This window comes from Mus musculus, chromosome 2 (assembly GCF_000001635.26).
Source record: "Mus musculus strain C57BL/6J chromosome 2, GRCm38.p6 C57BL/6J".
NCBI classification, from domain to species: Eukaryota; Metazoa; Chordata; class Mammalia; order Rodentia; family Muridae; genus Mus; species Mus musculus.
The window spans coordinates 103,376,061-103,396,427 of NC_000068.7; the positions used below are offsets into that span (position 1 = coordinate 103,376,061).

At 43.9% G+C, this 20,367-nt stretch overlaps 1 long non-coding RNA gene across 2 annotated transcripts; it reads right to left on the reverse strand.

The window, feature by feature from the left end:
• Positions 1-1,582: 1,582 nt before the first annotated feature.
• On the reverse strand, positions 1,583-12,984 carry BC016548 (cDNA sequence BC016548). 2 transcript variants are annotated; one of them, NR_130965.1, is made up of 3 exons: positions 12,950-12,984; positions 12,018-12,251; positions 1,583-1,953 (listed from the first exon to the last, which is right to left on the reverse strand). It is a non-coding gene; the product is annotated as a cDNA sequence BC016548 (long non-coding RNA). The 2 variants fall into 2 exon arrangements; NR_130964.1 differs by lacking the exon at positions 1,583-1,953 and adding an exon at positions 7,919-8,456.
• Between the last annotated feature and the right edge of the window lie 7,383 nt (positions 12,985-20,367).

The window sequence follows — 20,367 nt, forward strand, 5'->3', positions numbered from 1 at the left end:
CACAGCCAAGAAGCAGAAGCACTGGTGCTGGGATAATAACCAGCAGCTAGGAGGAACAATCCCAGCTTTCCCTGTGAGCACACTCAAGGCAGATGGAAGGGTTTGTAGCTTGTTTAAGTTATGAGAGATTTCAAGCACACAAACTAGTTAATGACCAAGGTGTCTGGGGGAGGTTCGCTCAGCCTAGGGGAGAAGCCTAAGTTTGAAGTCTGAATTCCTCCCCTACCTCCCATCATCCATTTGTCCATGAAAGCTTAGGCCTCCAGAGACAGCAAGTCCACGCACTTTACTTAAGGGAACGTGGGCAGGGAGAAGAAAGGGGAGCAAAGCTCAGCCGAGTCCCCTCTGTACATGCATGCGTTGTCTCTTTAAATGCATCAGCAGAGGTGCAAAATTATTATGCAACTTGCTCAAGCTGTATTTTACAAGTCCATCGAGTCCAGTGTGTAGGTAGCAGAGACAAGATTTAAAATTCACCTTCCAAGTCCAGAGCAAATGGCCTCTAGCCTGGGAAGAATATCCTGACACTGTTTATTTAGACTCAGGTCTCTTCACTCTCTATGGGATGGATCTTTCTGCATGTGCCTTCCAAAAGCTGGTTCAATTCAAAAAGTTGCTAGAGGATAGAGCTTCCTGGTAGACTCAGCAGTTTGGGGTCCTGACAAGGATTTGATTTGGAGAAGCTGCCTGGAGCCTTCGAATTCTCTTCCTTAGGGTGCCCTGGCTGCACCCTCCTGTCCCCTGACCTACATTCTCGGAGCCTATTCCCATCCAAAGCATCCACTGATATGTATTCTCCCTTCTCCACCTCCAAGCACACACCTTCAGCTAACTGACCACTCTTGATAGACCATGGAAAGACTACTATAATTCAGCCTATCATTTAATTGAAAAAATATCTTTAGAGTGGCTCTAAGGCATGGCTAATATTAATGATGGAAACTTCACGTGCTGGAATATGCCAGGGAGAGAGTGATTTACAGAGAAGGAAATCTTCCCTTATTCCCCAGAGATAGCACACTGATATCTCTGTTAAGGCTGAAAATCTTGGAATATGCAATGTGTTTAGATTAGCATTCAAGGAGCCCTGGGATCCATGTCCACTGGGTTGTTTGGAGACAAAAATAGAGAGTGAATGGTGACATGACCTGCTGGGGACCAAAGCACCACCTCTTTTGGCCAGGAATGACAGAAACAACAAATATTAAACAAATATTTGTACCATCCCTCCACCCCAACTTCATTTCCCTGCCTGCCTTTTGGGTAGGTTAGGGAATGACATGCCTCTTTCATCGTCTTCTTGCTCTGTCTTGATGTCTTGTTCAATTATTCCAGATGACCAACACCTACAACAAGGAGGAAGGCCACCCATCCTGCATCAGATATTTGGTGACTAATAAACCAACATTGCCTGTATTAAGCCACTGAAATTTTAGGGCTACTTATTACTGCATCATAGAGGAGCCCATCCTGACTAATACACCATGGACTGTAACATCAGCATAGTGTGTATACTGCATGGAACTGTTGGTTGTAATTTCTTATTTCTGTAAATCAGTACCCAGGAAAAAAAAAACTGACATTTTCAGACACCTTGACATGTGTAATTCTAGAAGAAAATTAGGTTTCCCCAGGTTAATTCCCTTGACTAAGCCTCGATAGCTCAGAGATGCGGATGTTCATGGGGCACTTTAACAACCAGATTCCCAAATCCAGCCAGTCTTCAGTTTCATGGCTACCAAAGGACCTTGTGGTAATGGAATCAGGTCAGCAACTTCCTGGGGTTCAGATTTCAGTTGCAGTGGGATGACTTGAAAATAACACAATGACATCCTCTGGGTCTCCATTTCTGCAATCCTCCAAACAGTTCTCTGAGCTCCCACTCTCCTGAGCTGGATCCCAATCTGCATGGAAAAGCTCCAGAGATGCCTGCTTCCTTCCGAAGCTCACACCCTTTTAAAAGGAAACACAGGAACAATGTTAAAATGACATAGAGCCTTCCAAACACTCAAAGCCAGCATCAAAGGTAACATCTCTGAGACCTCCCCAGTGTGTGTGTGTGTGTGTGTGTGTTAGGAGGTGGTCAGATGAATATGAATTTTTACTAAATCATAACTTGTCTTTAAAATATAGCAGAAAGTTCATGCCAATTGCTCTCATTACAACTGAAGGAGTTGAGGTGGCAAAATAAAGTTTCTTCTCCAAGGTGGTCCTGCCAGGAAAGACAGGTGACTAATAAACCAACATGAAGAGATCCTCTGAGACTCTCCCTGGAGCCCAATCATCTAATGCCAGCTTTGAGACTCGGTATAAGTTAGAGTCACTTCCTGAACCACTGGGGACCTCTCTGAATACTAAAGAGGATATGTGACACCCAACTCCTCGGAACAGGGGAGTGTCTGGCAGATTCTCGCAGCATTTAAGACTGTGAACGATGTGTTTGAAATGAAATCTAATGATCAGTATTCACTTTTATGGCATGGTTTATAAAAATATAGGTCCTCATAAAGAGCAGCCATAACCAACCAACAGCCTGTTAAGTGCCTAGAGCTTTATTTCAGAGCTAACAATTGAGTTCCCCACATGGCCCCATTAATGATGCCCCACATGACCTTGAACCCCCAGCTTACATTTCTTGTGGCTCATTTTCTCCATCTGTAAAAAAGAGATAATAACACTATCCACCGGACCACATTAGCAACAGGCGTGGAGATCTGCAGATCAAAAGTACTCTTCCCAGACCATGCTTACCATCATTAGTGTTGTTATTATTATTGTTGTTGTTGTTGTTGTTGTTTGGAGAAACAAAGTCACATCCCAGGAAGTAGATGTGACTCCTAGCACTGACTCAGTACCAGGGATGAATGGGAGGCACATTTTCTACTGCAGAAGCAGAAGCTGTTGATGTGACTGCCTCCCCCTTTCATAAACATCACAAGGTAGCACATTCCTGGACTCCCCACATGTCAGCAACCATCCCCCATAGAGACTGGCCACTCTGAAAGCACAGCCAATACATAGTAAATATCTGTCTTTGGAAGAAGGAGGCCAGTGAGGAAGACCCATCATTTCATTGGTAATGTGGTCCCCATGGCCACATAGCCAATCATCAACCCTGGGATTATAGCCAGGAAGCTTTAGAGTCAAGTCAGGCTTCTCCACCTTCTGACCTTAAGCACCAGCAGTCATTTTTCAGGTTCATCATTTCCCAACTATAAACTAAGGATATTATTTTAGTGACTGTAAAATAGTGATCTCTGAAGCCAGCCCAAGGCCTCCTACTCCTGATATAATTACTCTTTAAAAAAAACCAAATCACAGCAGAGGTCAGACATAGTGGCCCAAATGTTGGTAATATCAGCACTCAGGAGCCAGAAGCAGGAGGGCCACAAGATTTAGGACAACTGGAGCAATATAGTATGAACATGTCTTTAAAAACAAAACAAAAAAGCAAAGCCAAATAGAGCAGGGAGCACTAGGGGGATGCTTGGCAGGTAAGATGCTTGCCATGCAAGAAAGGCAGGAGCACAGGCCCTCAGCTCTCATGGAAGCACTGGACAGGCACATCAGCCCCTATAGAGATAACCGAATCGCAGAGCCAGGCACATCAGCCCCTATAGAGATAACCGAATCGCAGAGCAAGCTGGCCAGCCAGCCAGCCTGACTGGAGACTGCCTCAGTGACCACAGCTGGGCATATCCCAGGAAGGAAGGCTCTCCACATCCATGTTGGTCCTGTGCATGCATTTGCACACTTACACAGGCACAACCATACACACACGTATGCCCACACATGCAAACACACATACACATTTCTAAATGAACGTCAGCATGGGGATTTGGCCTTAAACCAAGTCTTGCCTGACACATTTTCCACACTTTAACGACACTATCAGTCGCTGTTGGCCCCTTGCCACACTCAAGCAGTAATGTTCTAAGTCTGGGACAAGGAAACGTACTGAACTTGTTTTGGAATTTACCAGCAAACTGAAGACTCAAAATAGAAACCCAGATTCTATGTACAGGTAAACACCCATTTTGGTTTTCAAAGTGTACTCATATGGGACCTTTGCCTGCCTTTGTGTGGCCTATATAGGAAAGGTCACTTACCTGGGTGGATGAATTTGAAAAAACAAAACAAAACAACAACAACAACACTCTCTCCTGAATGCTTGCTGCTCCGTGGGCAGATTGTCCTCTACAGGAGGAACAGCAACTTGCTAGAGCCCTAGGTTTGATGAAAGGAGCATGGGCTGGGTTTCTGCTTCCAAGGGAAGAACAAACACAGAACAAAATCCACAGACCCCTAGGCTTCCCAGAGTCCCTGTGTATACTTCCATACCTCCATCAACTGGTTTTTGCTTGCTTTATGTGATGTTGGCTCTCCTTGGAAATTTTTGTTTAAACAAAACAAGACATTGAAATGATTGAGAAACACCAGGCGTCTGTAATAACGTAGAACCAAATAAAAAGGTGCACTTGCTTGGAGAGATGTGAAAAGCCACTTGCCCCTGTGTGTGAAGACTGTACCTTGTCAGGAGTGAAGAAAAGCCCTCAGGATGGGAAGATGTGGGTTGGGACATGGGTGGTAACATAGGTGTTCATACTTCAGGGTTTATCCTGCCACAAGCTAACACTGCCAACGGAGAGGAATAGAGGGGACATGGGCAGAAGGAACCATTAGTGTCTGCCAGTCAACTCTCTCTAAAGTCAGCAAAGCACCACACAGTGAGCTACAGCTAAACTCAGAGTAGAATATGTAAAGATGGTATCAAAAGCCTTCACCCCTATCAAAAATATATGTCCCCTACAGCCCAGCAATTCTGTTTCTTGGGGGTTATCTTGAGATAATCAGACAAGTAAACAAAGAATATCTACAAAGAAGTCTGTGAACAGTTGTTTAAGGTAAAAATAACTGGATATAATCTCCATGTCCTACCACAGGGAACAGATATGAAAAAAAAAAACTATGTTCTCACAATAGAATATTATGTAACCATAATGTGGAATGATACTAAGATTTCTGATTAAATGAAAATTAAGTTACTAATCAACAAAAGGGACTGTATAATCTTGTATTGTTGTATATGTATATAGAGTATAAATATATTATATATAGGTATATGTGTGTGATTATATTATATACGTGGGTATATATTTATATAATATACATATATATACATATAGAATATTGTATATTCTTAATCTTATATTGTATATACTTATAATTACATGTAGTCTCACCACAGTATCTGCGGTGCACTGATTCCAAGTCCCTCTCACACACCAACATTCATGGCTGCTGGAGTCCCTCATATAAAATAGCATATTTGTACATGTCCTAGATTACTGACAATTCATAATATAATATAAATGTTAAATGAGTAGTTGTTACATTGTGTTGTTTCAGGACTAGTGATAAGGAAATTTGGTACGCATTTAATATAGACTTTTTCATCTAATGTTTTCTATCCATGGTCAGTTAAATCCACAGAACCTTCAAGTATAGAGCTGTCTAAGGCATAGAATTTCAACATATCAAGGTATATAAGCTTGTGATTCCACTCTTCCGATGTGGAATGCTAGCTGTTTTCTCCATGTGTTTTAGATGTTCTACAAAATAATATATGGACACTGAAATCACGGTTCAGTATTTGCTGTGGCCATGAGGACTGGATTAGGGGTCCCAGCACCCACATAACAAGCTGAGCATCCCCAGCCATCTGTAACCCTAGCTCAGAAGATCCCTGGTGTTTGTCAGCCTCCAGCCTAGCCAAGAAAACTAGCCCCAGGTTCAAGGAGAGTCCTTGCCTTAGAGGGATAAACAGGAAACGATAAGGATACCTGAACTCTCTCCTAGCTCTGCGCACGTGCTCACCCATCACACACACACACACACACACACACACACACACTCACACACTCACACACACACACACACTCTCACACACACACACACACACACACTCACACACACACACACTCACACACACACACACACTCTCACACACACACACTCACACACACACTCACACACACACACACTCACACACACACACACCACCCCCCCCACACACACACAAGTACATGAACAAATAAATAAATAAACAAGTCTTTTTCAAAAAGACAGTTATTACTTTGTGATTTTAAAAGAAAAAGGTAGTAAGAAAGGTTTTCAGTGGTTTGGAGGAAATAGAAGAAAATTTTAGACAGGGCCCATAGGCCCAGCCTCAGGGGACACAGTGACTGGGCATGACTCAGCCTTCTCTGTAGCAAACAAAAGTGTATTTACGGATTCAGGGCTTTTATTTCTGCAAGGATGCAGATGTGATCCTTGCCCTCTGTCCCACTAAGAACATCTGGACACCGCAGGCATTAGGCAGAAAACAGCCACCAGAGCACCCTGCTGGAGAGCCATGTGGAGAGGGAGGCCTGAGCCCCAACAGGGCTGGTACAGTGCTGGATTCTCTTCTTATTTTCATATTCACTAGACTTGTGCAGAGCTTGTGTTCCTGACTGAGGAATGCAAATGAACACAGGCAATGAGAATTGGCTTTCTTGGGCCCAGAACAAGGAAAGAGACTTGGTAGAAAAAGAAGAACTTAGACCATCACTGATGAACTCAAGCCAAACATTACAGGAAAAAACAAAACACCTGTCTCTTACTCTAACCCATAAAGATGAAATGGGAACAATCTAGACTCCCACTTTGCCAGGCTACAGAAGGCTTCTAACACTTTTGCCAGGTTGAAGTCAGAGTGGGCCAAGCGGAGATCAGGTCCTTCCAGTTCTGCTGAGTGGCAACATTCCCACCCTCCATACATAAACTGTGCATCCCCTCCCAGAAGGATGAGGGTGCTGGTCACTCCCCATACCAGGCATCAGAAGAAGCTCTGGGAGAGGCAGAGGTGATGAGGTCACCTCCCATTGCTTCAGTGTCAGAGAGGGACACATGACCAGCAGTAACAGGTACGCCATTCTTCCAGCTAGCGTCATAGCAGAAAAAGCCAAATGGGGAGCCAGAAACCTTGCTTCTCCCATAGACCCCACCCCCACAGGATGTCAGGAGGTACCAGCTGGAGAACTTAGACTCATACCCCACTCCAGCACCCACCCCTTTCCCTTGTGAGGCCAGAGTCCAAATATTCTGGCTGACTCAGAAGGCTTACAGAAGATCCAGGGTGTCCTAACATAGCCAAGATGTTTGGTGCAAAATAACATACCATACCAAGAATCACAAGTGCAACTCCAATGCCGCAGATGTAACAGTTACAGATTTTCAAAGCAGGGGACACATTGGGGAGATGGCTCAGTCAGCAAAGCAAACGCTCTGGGAAAGCAAGGGATTCAGAGTTTAAGTGTCCTGGTCCCATGCAGAATCCATGCCTTTCCACCTGGGCCCAACACTAGGGCCTGGAGACACATAGTCCCCAGAACTCACCAGCCCGTCAGTGGAAAGGACAAGCTCCTAGCTCAGTGAGAGACTCCGACTCAAAACAGAAGGTGAGGAGGAATGGTAAGGGAAGACACTCACTGACCTCTGTCCTCAGCATGTGCAAGCGTGGACACACAAAACTCCCTTACATGTGTGCATGCACACACACACACACACACACACACACACACACACACACACTATGAAAGTAGGACAAAGGGCTTATTAGGAAGAAGGGGTTCAATAGGAAGGAGAGAAGAGAGAATAAAGGGAGACATAATTAAAGCAGTGTATGTGTGCGCATGTGTGTGAGCATGAGTGTGTGTGTGTAAGAGTATGTAATTGTGGAAGAATAAATTAAATTTTTAATATTAACGAATGAGTTCAACAGCTGAATAGAGAAACCAGAGAGGAAGCCAAGTGAATCAATAATCATAGCACAGAAATTACCCCAGCCTGAATATCAGAGACATAATGGACTGGATTTTTTTTAATTATCATTATTATTATTATTTTACCTATTCAGTTTACATCCTACTCACTGTCCCCCTCCCAGTCCCCTTTCCACAAATCTCCCCTCCCCTTCTGAGCCCCCAACCCCAACAGAGCATATCAAGTCTCTGTGAAGCTAGATGCATCCTCTCCCACTGAGGCCATAGAAGACAGCCCAGATTATAGAACATATCTCACATACAGGCAAAAGCTTTTGGGATAACCCACACTCCAGTTGTTTGGGATGAAGACCGAGCTGCACATCTGCTACATATGTGCAGGAAGGCCTAGGTCCAGTCCATGTATGTTCTGTAGTTGGTGGTTCTGTCTCTGAGAGCCCCAAGGGTCCAGGATAGGTGACTCTGTTGGTCTTCCTGTAGAGTTCTATCCCCTTAGGGGATGCAAACCTTCCTCCTATTCTTCCATAAGAGTCCCCAAGCTCCATCCACTGTTTGGCTGTGGGTGTCTGCATCTCTCTGAGTCAGCTGCTGGGTGGAGCCTCTCAGAGGACAGCCATGCTAGACTCCTGTCTGCAAACGTAACAGAGTACTATTAATAATGTCAGGGATTGGTGCTTGCCCATGGGATAGGTCTCAAGTTAGGCTGGCAATTGGCTGCCCATTCCCAGTCTCTGCTCCATCCCCCCATGCCTGCATTTTTTGTAGACAGGACAAATTTTAGGTCAAAAGTGTTATGGGTGGGTTGGTGTCATTATCACTTAATGGACTGGGTTTTAATAACCGACAGTTGTTCAATCTGTAACATGCTTGATAAACAAACTCAAGGACCTCAGTTTGATGCCTAGAACCCATGTTAAAAAACAGAACAAGGTAGCATGCACTTATAATCTCCACACTTAGGAAACAGAAAGAGGCAGATCCTAAGGCTACTGACTAGTCAGCTTAGCCTCATCAGAGTGCCCCAGGTCCCAGTGAGAGACTCCATCTCAAAAAGAAGGTGAACTGCACCTAAAATATCAATAGCACATGGAAGACCTGTACAACTACAATGAAAGACCTACCATTCATAGAACTGAGGTTCCAGAAGGAGAGGAGAGAGATGGTAGCAGAGGAATGAAGAAGTATTTCAGGGGGAAAACTTTCCCATATTCATAAAAGTCATAAACAGCCGAGTTCAAGGTTTAAGGAGCTCTCTTAGTTAGGGTTTTTATATTGAGATCAAACACCATGTAGGTAACAGAAATTGGGGAGGAAAGGGGTTATTCCACTTATGCTTCCACAGCACTCTTCATCACTGAAGGAAGTCAGGCAGGAACTCAAACAGGGCAGGAATCTGGAGGCAGGAACTGATGCAGAGACCATGAAGGGATGCTGCTTACTAGCTTGTTCCTCATGGCTTGCTCATCCTGCTTTTCTATAAAACCCAGGACCACCAGCCCAGGGATGGCACTCACAATGGGATGGGCCTCTCCCATTAATCACTAATTAAGAAGACTCCCTACAAACTTGCCTACAGCCCTATCTTATGGAAGTATTTTATTAATTGAGATTCCTTCCTCTCAGATGACTTTAGCTTGTGTCAAGTTGACATAAAACTACCCAGCATAGAAGCTGAGCAAGACAAATCTGAAGAAATCAGTTCCAAGGCAGCAAAGTCAAACCTCTGTAAACTAAAGACAAGTGTGTTAAACACACCCATGGAGAAGGAACACCTCCTGTGTGGGAGAAAAGCCATTCAAATGGTAGTGAATTTCTCCTGAGCAACTATGAAGTCACGATGCAGTAGTGTGAAGGTTGTTCAAATGCAGAGAGGAGAAAACTGTAGTATCAGAATGCAACATTCAACAGAAACTGCCTTCGGGAATGGATAAGAAGGCAGGACACACTCATGGTGGAAAACTAAGACAGTCTTCAGCAGCGGACTCACCCTAAGAATGGGCAGAGTAAGGTTTGGGAGAAGCAACAAAGTTAGGATATTGGGGGAAGAGGAGACAGATTAAGAACAAAACCATGAGTAAAATCAGTCACCGGTTCCATTCATCTTAAGGTTTCTAAATTACACTAGATGGTAGCTACAAAATTATAGCACTGTCTCTTATGATGATGAATATATTTAGAGGAAATTTTTAAAGAAATTGTATTACAAATGAAGGGGGTAAAAGACTATAAAGAGAAATAAGTTTCTATATTCCACTTGAACTGGTCATCCTAAATAGGAGTAGACTGTGAAAAGTTAAGTAAATATAAGATGACATCTTCAACAACCACTAAGAGAGCTAGCAAAGAGATTTATTCACGCTGGATGAGCCAATGTTATTCTAAACATGTTCTGGTAGCTCACAGGAAGATAAAGAAAATATAAAAATACAGAATATAGCTGGGGGCATGTTCAGTTGATAGAGTATGTGCCTAGCATGCACAACACTCCAGGTTTGATACACAGCATCACAAAACACACTGTGTGATAGTTTATGCCTGGAAACTAAGTGCTTAAGAAGTAAAGGCAGGGCGAGTAGAAGTTCAAGGTTGCCCTTGGCCTCATAACAAGTTCAAAACTACATGAGACCCTACCTCAAAAATAATAAATAAAATAATATAAAATAAAATAAAATAAAATAAAATAAAATAAAATAAAAGACATATTTCAGGCCTAACACACCATTATTTACATTGCACATAAATGGCCTTCATGCCAAGCTTAATAGAAATTCTCGGGGTGAATTTAAAAAAATATGACTCCATTACATGCTGTCTTAGCTCTAACATAATGATATAAAGATATAGATTATGAGTTTTAAAATGAGACATATGAGTCATATTTAATCAAAAGAAAGTGAGGGAGTCCTAGGAATGCCTGATAAATACATTTCAGAGCAAAGAAAAGTAGCAAGTGCAAGAAAATTGATTAAAGTGTGATATAGCAATCATACACTATATGACTAAGCTGACAAATATCAGAACTCAAAGGCAATAGAACTTAGAAGACATAGGCAAATCCACATTTGTATGTATGGCAGGAAGCTTTATTAGCACCCCTCAACAATTGATAGAACAACTAGAAAGAAAATCAGTAAGAACATAGACAACATATCTACATAGACTACTGTATCTAGCTATGGCCAAATAGGCTATGAAACAAAGATCAAGACTGACTAGGCCATTAAGCAAAATCACAAATCTCCAAAAGGGTCAGAAATCTACACACGACACTTTACCCCTGCTGTGGTTAGATGCGGGTTTCGTCCCCTGTTCCACCCTTACCCCCACCTTTGGCTCTATGCAGGAAGCTTAGTCCCCAGTGCCACAGCATGTAGAGTAGGTGGACCTTTAAACAGTGGAGCCTAGTTTAAGGTGATTTAGCCTTGTGGTACTGGCCTCAGAAGATAGTATTGTAGTTCCCATGGTATCTTGGTTATTTCTCTAGAGAGGGTCACTACATAAAAGAATAGAATAGTTGGTCTCACTCTGACTTCCTGTCTTCACATATAGACCCTTTCATGAGTGCTCCTACCCATGTTCCTATCTATCATGACATCCTGTGGTCAGGGTGGGGCCAGCATGATCCTGAAGGCTTTGTGCCTTCAAAACAGTGAAATAAATAAACCTCTTTTCTTTATGAAGAGCCAAACCTTGGGTATGTCATTCAAACATCAGAAAACTGACTAATAATGTCACTAAGAATAACACTCAGTCTTTATCTACTCTTTCGGAGATGTCACTGCCATCACTGCTAGGCATAGACACATCATGCCTCGGTGCTTCCCAGAACTTTCCAGAACCCTGGCTATTGCCACTCTTGCCACTCAATCCTTCATACCTTCAGCTTCTTCATAGTGCCTGCTTCAAAACAGAGTGAGTTTGGAGAGGCCTCACTGGAACGTCCTAAATCTCCCCACCCTCTCACCTGTAAGGAGGCTAAGATTGGGTCTCTATTGGAGAATTAAGACTCAGGATGTCAAAGTGACTCTAAAGGGAACAACCAAAACAGCTGACCTTCTGCCAATTACAGAGCCTAAGCCAGCTCTCCACACACACAACGGACCCACCCACTGACCACAGGCTTCAGCTACCCTTAAGAACCAGGCCTGCTTTTCCATCTTCCCCTGAGCACCACCCTAGCCCAGGACTCACTTCTCACACATAAGGACTCTTGAGTGCAATAAGTCACCAGTTAACATGAACTCTGAGAGGTCCAGTTATCATAGCTGATGATCTTGCTGGAGTGAATTCTTATCTTCAGGTCAGGTTGTTTTTCACTAGAAATGAATCAAAGTTGGGCACAGGACCAGCTACCTCAGGAGTATCAAGGGAGGACAGGTAGAACACACACACACATGCCCTCACGTGATAGCTGTTCCCAGCAACCTGAAATGGAAAGGCGAGCAAATTAGTGAATTATTCACACACTGAAAGGAGTTTCAGAACACACACAAACAGCCCAACACTTGGAGCATCTAAAGGAAGGAAAAGGGATGTCACATGAGATGGTAGCCACTAGCTCCAGTGCCATGCTGGCTTGGCTAGGATCCTGGCTCAGCCACTTCTTAATGTGAACCTTTGTGAGAGCTGCTCTCTCCACATTCAACTTGTTCTAACCATAAGAATGGAACAACAAAGCCAGAATCATGAGGGTTCTCCAACCACCACTCCAGGATTTCAGTGTGACTCTCAGAGCCAAAGGCTGGGGACACAGAAAGAGCCCAAAGAGCAGGGGTACAGAATGAGAAATCACAGGATCCTCAGCTCCTGCAGAGGGAGAGCCTTCCTTAAGTTAGGACAGGAACAAAGCCCTGGATTCTCGGAGGAGGAGAAGGATGTTAGAATCCCAAGAGTCCAGCTGAGCAAGCAGGTCAGAGCCAAGTTCAACAAAGACAAAGGCCACGATCATCTAACAATAGAAAGTCAGAATCATTTTAAAACCCCATACACCAAGAACAAAAATAGAGTGGCAGGTGAGTGATTCTAGGTGAGACCTCCCTATGGAGCATCTCCACAGAGAAGCTACCAACAGAATACCAGGTCAGGGACGTGAAGACTGCAGCACAAGCTTCCCTCAGGCTTACCAGGTAAACAGCATGGTTCACATCCAAGCTCTGCCATGACTAGCTATGTGACCTTAGGCAAGTTGTTTGACTGATCTGTGTCATCGTTACCTAGCAGAGAAATGGGGAGAGAGTTTGAGCTTGACTGAATAGGAGCATTGTAGGAATTAAATGTGATAGTATCTCTGGGATTCTTGCAACATTATTCAGAACACAGAACTCAGTGGCTGCTGGGCATTAGCTACAATCAAGGTTATTACAAATATTAATATTAGTGCCCTTCTCCAATGGCTGCCAAGGAAACCACCTAAGAAACAGCCCTTTCTGATTTTTATGGGGCACAGGGAGTAAGGGCAAAATGCATCAAGTTGTGAAAAAAAATGGACCAAAACATAAAGGTGAGTGCACTTGTCAGGGCCAACAGGATCCTGACGTGGCTACTAAACATCAGAAGAGTCCTGAACATCAGAAGGGGCTTGCAGGACACCATCTACACTGCTCCTTGATCTGCATTATCGGTCCCAGCATGGACAATGAGTCTTATATTTCAGATTTATTTTCCCTGTGCACATAAAAGATGCTCTCAATCTTAGCACATAATTGGTCCCCATCAACTCTTGGGGGTGGTTTCTTTCCTTTATGGTGCCTGCAAAACTCAATTCTAGCTTCAATACTGTGGTTCTGTGTGCACTGAAAGTAATATAAATCTCCCTTGGTGCCTATCAGCACTTTTCCCTATTCCATACTGAATCCTAAGCAATATTTGATTAGAGCTAACAGCTAATACACCACTGACTCTCAGTATGGGAAGCCAGAACCCAGGGTCTGGCTCCTGCCCTGGCTGTCTGCATTTCTTCTTCTGCTCTTCGGTTCTCTCACTTATAAGGGATAATCATTCATTCACATCTACTTTTCTATGTTAGTTCTATGGATTAAATTACACAAGAATCAGCCTCAATTTAGCATGCAGCACGTAGTGAAGGGCCCACACACTACAGTTGCCATTGAAGGCTTATAGCAAACCTACCTCTTAAGTCTTTCAGCCTGAAACTAAAACCCAGAGAGGTCACTCCACCAACTCAAAGTCTCCCAGCTATACCCTGTGGTGCCCTTTGCCAAATGAACAGGTGTCAGCCTGCTGGAGAAGCTTTGGCGGCCTCTTGGGGAGAGGAACTCGAGCAAGCCTCAGCCCTGCCTGCAGCTCTCCTTCTGAGAAGAGGCTGGTTCTCAGGAAGCCCTGCACACAATGTGGAGCCACTTCTGCTCTGGGCATCAGTGCCCTGCTTCAGTCTCAGGACCTCAACTGGGCCAGTTTCACAAGCAGATTGTTGGCAGGCCCCATGGTCTCTGTTACTAGAGACTGAATGGCCAGTGAAAGGGAGCCATTGTCTGGCCTCTGAATGAAGAATACCCCATTTAGAGAAAGAATTTGCCAGGTTTCTCACAGAGAAAGAAGACAGCAGCAGTGGAGAGAGAACAATGCTGACCATTCACCAGATTTTTACTTAACATCAAAGCCCAGTGACCAACCAGGTTAAGGGCCACACAGCACAGAGCAAGCCAAGGCCACACTGGTATGCAGAAAGAGAAACTTTGGAGGAAGAGTTGCCCCAACCCCGCCACAGATCGCCTCAGCCAACTTAACATCTGGAGAAAATGAGAGGAGGAAGGCTCAGGATTCTACCATCAGTCTCAGGAAAATGTCAGATCCTCAGGTCTTCTGTAGTTAGCCAGTTCTCAAGATGTGCCTGTGTGTGAAAATAGGCTTGGTGTCTGACAATACAGACAGTGGGGTCTTGTTGCCAGGATTCTGATTTCATGGGAACAGACCACAGTCCAGGCATGGGGACTGTTTCAAAACTCATCAGGTGATTTTAAGGTGCAGCCAAGACATAGAGGCACTGAGCCCAGGGGCAAGAACTGGGTTTTGTCCACAGCTACATCCAGAACTGAGCACTAAGGTTGGCATTTATTTGACACTAGTAAATACTGGAGTTGAGGAGTTTGTGGACTGACCCCCAAGAGAACCCATCAGCCCCAGCTTCCCCCATCAGAACTGTTTATGTTTTTATTATCTATTGGAACTGGGCAAAGGTTTCAGGTTTTTTTTTTCCTTTCCTTTTCTTTTCTTTTTTTTTTTTTTTAAGAGTTGTCTCCTTTAAACCCTTTTTTAAAAACCATTGAACCATGAGACTTTTGAAATTCTTTCCAACTTAAAAAGCACCGATTCCAAGATCATAAATCCCTTCTGGCTCTGTGAGAGCCATGGTGTTTCTCTGATAAATAATCAGGCCCTGCAAGTTCTAGAAAGGGCCCTCTGAAGACTGCTCACAAGCCAAAGGCTTTGGTCATATGCTTAGCTACACCTTGGGTCCTCAGCTGAGATCTCTGCTTAGCTGTCCATCTCCCAGGATGCCATCTTCTGCTTTCTATCAAGCTGCTGTTATTCCCTTAGCAAACACAACCATTCCCCACGTTTCTGCTGCGTTTTATAAGCTAGAACCTTCCAAGTCATTATGTCCAGTTGCTCTGTCTCTTGAATTTCATACTCTGCCATCTAACTTCCCGCTGGGAATCTCACCTTGATTTCCCTTAGGCACCTCAAATTCAAACTGTCCTAGAAATGAACTCATTACCTCTCCACACCCAAACCTGCTCCTCCTCCCCTCCCCTCCCCTCCCCTCCCCTCCCCTCCCCTCCCCTCCCCTCCCCTCTCCTCCACTCCCTATCCGGATGAGCAGCATCACAGCCACCCAGTTGCCCAAGCTGGGAAACTCCAGAAGCATCTTTGACCTCTCCCTCGCCTCATGCCCCACCCTCCAGTAGCCTCGCAAGCACCCTTGGTTTCACCTTTAGATTCTCTACTAGAGAGAATCTAAAAATGAGGTCTAAAGATTGCCACAGAAAAGCAAGTTTGTGTCCTTTAGCAAGACAATAAGATAGTTCACTAGGTGACACATGTTCCCCCTACCTCAAGTTATTCCCGGAACCTCCCTCTTACCCTTCTTTCAGAGGGCATTGGCAATGTGGCATGTCCTATTTTGGACAGCTCCTAACCCAAATGCCTAAACATATGGAGGATTTTTTTTTTAATTTTAATTTTTTTAATTAGGTATTTTCTTCATTTACATTTCCAATGCTACCCCGAAAGTTCCCCAAACCCTCCCCCCCCCTCCCCTCCCCCCACTCCCACTTCTTGGCCCTGGTGTTCCCCTGTACTGAGGCATATAAAGTTTGCACGACCAATGGGCCTCTCTTTCCACTGATGGCCGACTAGGCCATCTTCTGATACATATGCAGCTAGAGACATGAATGGGTACTGGTTAGTTCATATTGTTGTTCCACCTATAGGGTTGCAGACCCCTTTAACTCCTTGGGTACTTTCTCTAGCTATGGAGGATTTTTTTGTTGTTGTTTTGTTTTGTTTGTTTGTTTGTTTGTTTGTTTGTGTTTTTCCCCCTTTGTGCCTTGCTCTCCCAGTAAATACCTCCCCCCTCTCTATATGGCTGCTGTCTGTTTATTCGTCACCATTCACACAACCCAGGGTTTTAAATCTCACTCTCATGCTTGATCAAGGAGCTTCTTACACAGTAAGTAGCATTTGTTATGTGCTCGGCATTTCCCTAAGCATCCAGCATCTTGTAACTTATTGACTGTCCACTGAAGGCACAGAGTTGGATACCCTGTCATCCTAAATACCCTTTGACCATATTTTTAACTGAGGACTCTTAAATCAAAACCTTACCCACAAACTGTTGTACCAAATATAAGACTCTGGGGGCTAGAGAGACTGCTCAGTGGTCACAGCTCTTCTCGAACTTTGGTTCCCAACACAAGAATTAGATGTCTCATAATTGCCTGTAACTCTAGCTTCAGAGAATCAGACACCCTTTTTCTGGCCTCAGCAGGCTCTGCACTCATATACACAAACCTATACACTGACACATATATACACATAATTGAATTTTTTTTTTAATTTTTGAGAAAAATAGAAACTGATCACAGACATTGGCAGGAACAGAGTTTTTTTGTCAATGGTTCTCCAAGCATACCCTTCAGGAGAAGAGGAAATACTACGTTACTCCAAAGAAGAGGTGTTACAAAGCAGCATCTAAAGATACCATGTAGCTATGTTGTTATTGTTGTTGTTGTTGTTGTTGTTGCTATTGACTGGCAACAATGCCTTCCCACCCAGTGCACTTAGGAAAACCCAGAACTGTGTCTAGCCCAGCAGATTTGATACAGCATCTTAATAAATGAAGAGTACCATGTTACTTCCAGATGCCTGAAGCTTATTCAGCAAAACATCCAATAGTCTCAATGCCTTGTGCCCCTACGCAGTCTACAAAATGTAATTTTGCATATCCTCAACAGGGCTTTCCTCTGGCAGATGAGTATTAGAATGGGTGAAAATGTCCTTTGTTGACTAAAGTTGTTTTCCAGGTTTTAGCCAAAGGCATCCTTCACCCTGTAACAGTTCTGTTCCCTGCACCATGACAGGTCAGTGACATTACTGCTTTCACTGTCCTCTTTGCCAACACCTTCTCCCCTGCCCCATCTATCAGCTTTCAAATTAGCCATGGTTTAAAGGGATTGGGGGCGGGGGCTGCTGAGTTACACCAGAGTTAAACAAATAGACTGGGCTGGTAATCCAGGGCATATCACCTCAGCTACTTGGGAGGCTGAAGCAGGAAGATCAAACCTGGAATCCTGACTGGACTATGGAGTGTTGAGTGTCAACCTGGGCAACTTAGTGAGACTATGTTCCAAAGTTAAAGGAAATAAAGAACAGGATATTGCTCAGTGGTAGAGCCCTTGCTTGGCATGTGCAAAGCCTTCATGTTGGGGAGGGGAAACTTTCCTCTTAATGAAATGACTTATTCTGTATGGCATGGAAATTTGTAGCTCCACTATAGGGTTCTTAGAAAGTCTCTTCACATTTTTATCATTCATTTAACACTTAATAAGCTCTTATTATGCTCCAAAAGGCCTAGACTGCCTGCTGAGACCAAAAGATGGAGAAACATGGTCCCCATGCTCAAGGCATTGCAATGATAAGGATAACTAAACAGAAATAATAGCACCACTCTTATTTGATGACCCTTCATGATGGTATCTCCAAGCACTCTGCTATGGTTTAAACTTTAGATGTCTCCCTAATTAAGTATTCCTACCTTAACAGAAGAGATGCTTACACACATTTATCCCCTGATGTACAGTCCATCCCAGTGAAGAAACAATGTTATGTCCCTGGTTTCTCCTACACTTGTGGGGAGGAGTGGGTAGGAAGGCTTAAGTCCTGGGGCATGAACAACTAAATCAGCAAACCAGATGTTTACATCTTATCAGAGAAATGGAAATTTAACTAAAACACATAGAATTCAACTCTGCCTTCAAGAGAAGCAATGGTCACTGGGGGAAATAGCATGGGAGCCAGTTGCTGAAGCATCTATTAATGATGGTTCTTTGGCCCTGTTCCCATAACAAAGAAGGTAGACTGGAGCAAGGCATGCCAGCCAGGTGCAAAGGAAGGAGACCCAAGAACTCAGAGACTCTGGATCTGTATATGGTTCTCAAAGGCTGTGGTATATGCATGTTTGTGAGAAGGAGTGAGGATGGCAGCTGAATCTGAAAAAAAAAAAGTTCAGCACATAAATTACACTAAATGATTGTCTTAGTTTGCTTTCTATGGCTATGATAAAATGCCATGGCCAAAGGCAGGTTGGGAAGGAAAAGATTTACATGACTCATACATTTTGATTGCTGTCCATCATGACAGGAAGTCAGGGCAGGAACTGGAGGCAGAAATGAAAGCAGAAGCCATGGAGGCTTCTTATGGCTTGCTTCCCCTGTCTTGCTCAGCCTACTTGTATATACACCCCAGGACCACCTGCTGAGGAATGGCACCACCCATGGTGGACTGGGTCCTTTTATGTCCATCATTAATCAAGGAAATGCCCCTATAGGTCAATCTGGTAGGAGTATGTCTTAGATAGGGTTTTACTGCTGTGAACAGACACCATGACCAAAGCAAGTCTTATAAAAAGCAACATTTAATTGGGGCTGGCTTACAGGTTCAGAGATTCAGTCCATTATCATCAAGGTGGAAGCAGGGCAGCATCCAGGCTGTCATGGCGCAGGCAGAGCTGAGAGTTCTATGTCTTCATCCAACGGCTGCTAGTGGAAGACTGACTTCCAGGCAACTAGGGTGAGGGTCTTAAGCCCACACCCACAGTGACACACCTCCTCCAACCAGGTCACACCTATTCCAACAAGGCCGCATCTCCAAATGGTTCCACTCCCTAGCCCAAGAATATACAAACCATCACAGGGTATTTTGATTAAAGTTTCATCTTCTCAGGTGACTCCAGATTATATCAAGTTGACCTCATCCACTGCCCACCCCCCCAAAAAAAAAACCCAACTAATCAGCAATACTTGAATATGATAACATAGATTCTTGGTTAGGTTTAATAATGTGCTTTGTCACACCCATATGTAGTCAATGAGCCAAATCAACTTGCTACACAGGGAAAGAAAGAAATCGCTGGCATTGTGCAATTCCCATTTGCCAGACTTCACTGAAAGTGTTCCATATGTAACAGCTCATTTAACAATCTCAACAGCTCATATACCTAAGGACACTGAGGCAAGGAGAGAGTGCATAGCTTTCCAAAGGACCTACTGTGAGACATACATGTGGATTTACAACCATCAGAACACCTAGATTTTAATCTTGTTTTTTCTCCTACCAACATTGTGCGTTGGGGACCATGCCTCCAATGCATGAACTATTGTGGGACATTTGAAATCCAAATTGTAACACAAATAAACAAGATAAGAAGAGATAGGAAAGGGGCTAGGGAGGTAGCTCAATAGGAGTGTGGGGCTCTCTGACATGTTTATCTGTCATAAAAAATATCTGCCATAAACAACTTAAGGAAAGAGAAGTTTATTCTTGCCTCAATGTTTGAGGTAAGCTGTGTCCATTAAGGCAAGGAAGTCATAGGAGCAGGAGCAGGAGGCAGCAGTCACAAAGCCTCCACACAGAGAGAGACGGGTGACCGCTGGTGCTCGGCTCCCTTTCTCCTCCTTCTTCATCCTGAGACCCCCAGACAATAGGACCATAGCACCTATGGTGGATCTTCTCTCTTCTGTGAAACACCATTGCACACATATTCAGAGGTGTTTCTATAGCAATTCTAAAGTTCAGCAAGTTATCAATCAAGATTGACGATCATACTTAGCAAGTATGGGACTGAGTCTAAGGCTAGTACCAAAACAAACTGAGTCTAAGGCTAGTACCAAAACAAACACCAGTGAGAGACTACTTGACTTAGCTCTTTGGTGCCTTTGGAATGGAGCTTAGTGAGTTAGAAAGGACTGGAGCTGATAGGGTAGGATAGGAAATAGGAGGAAGAGAAGAGAAGCAGGAATCA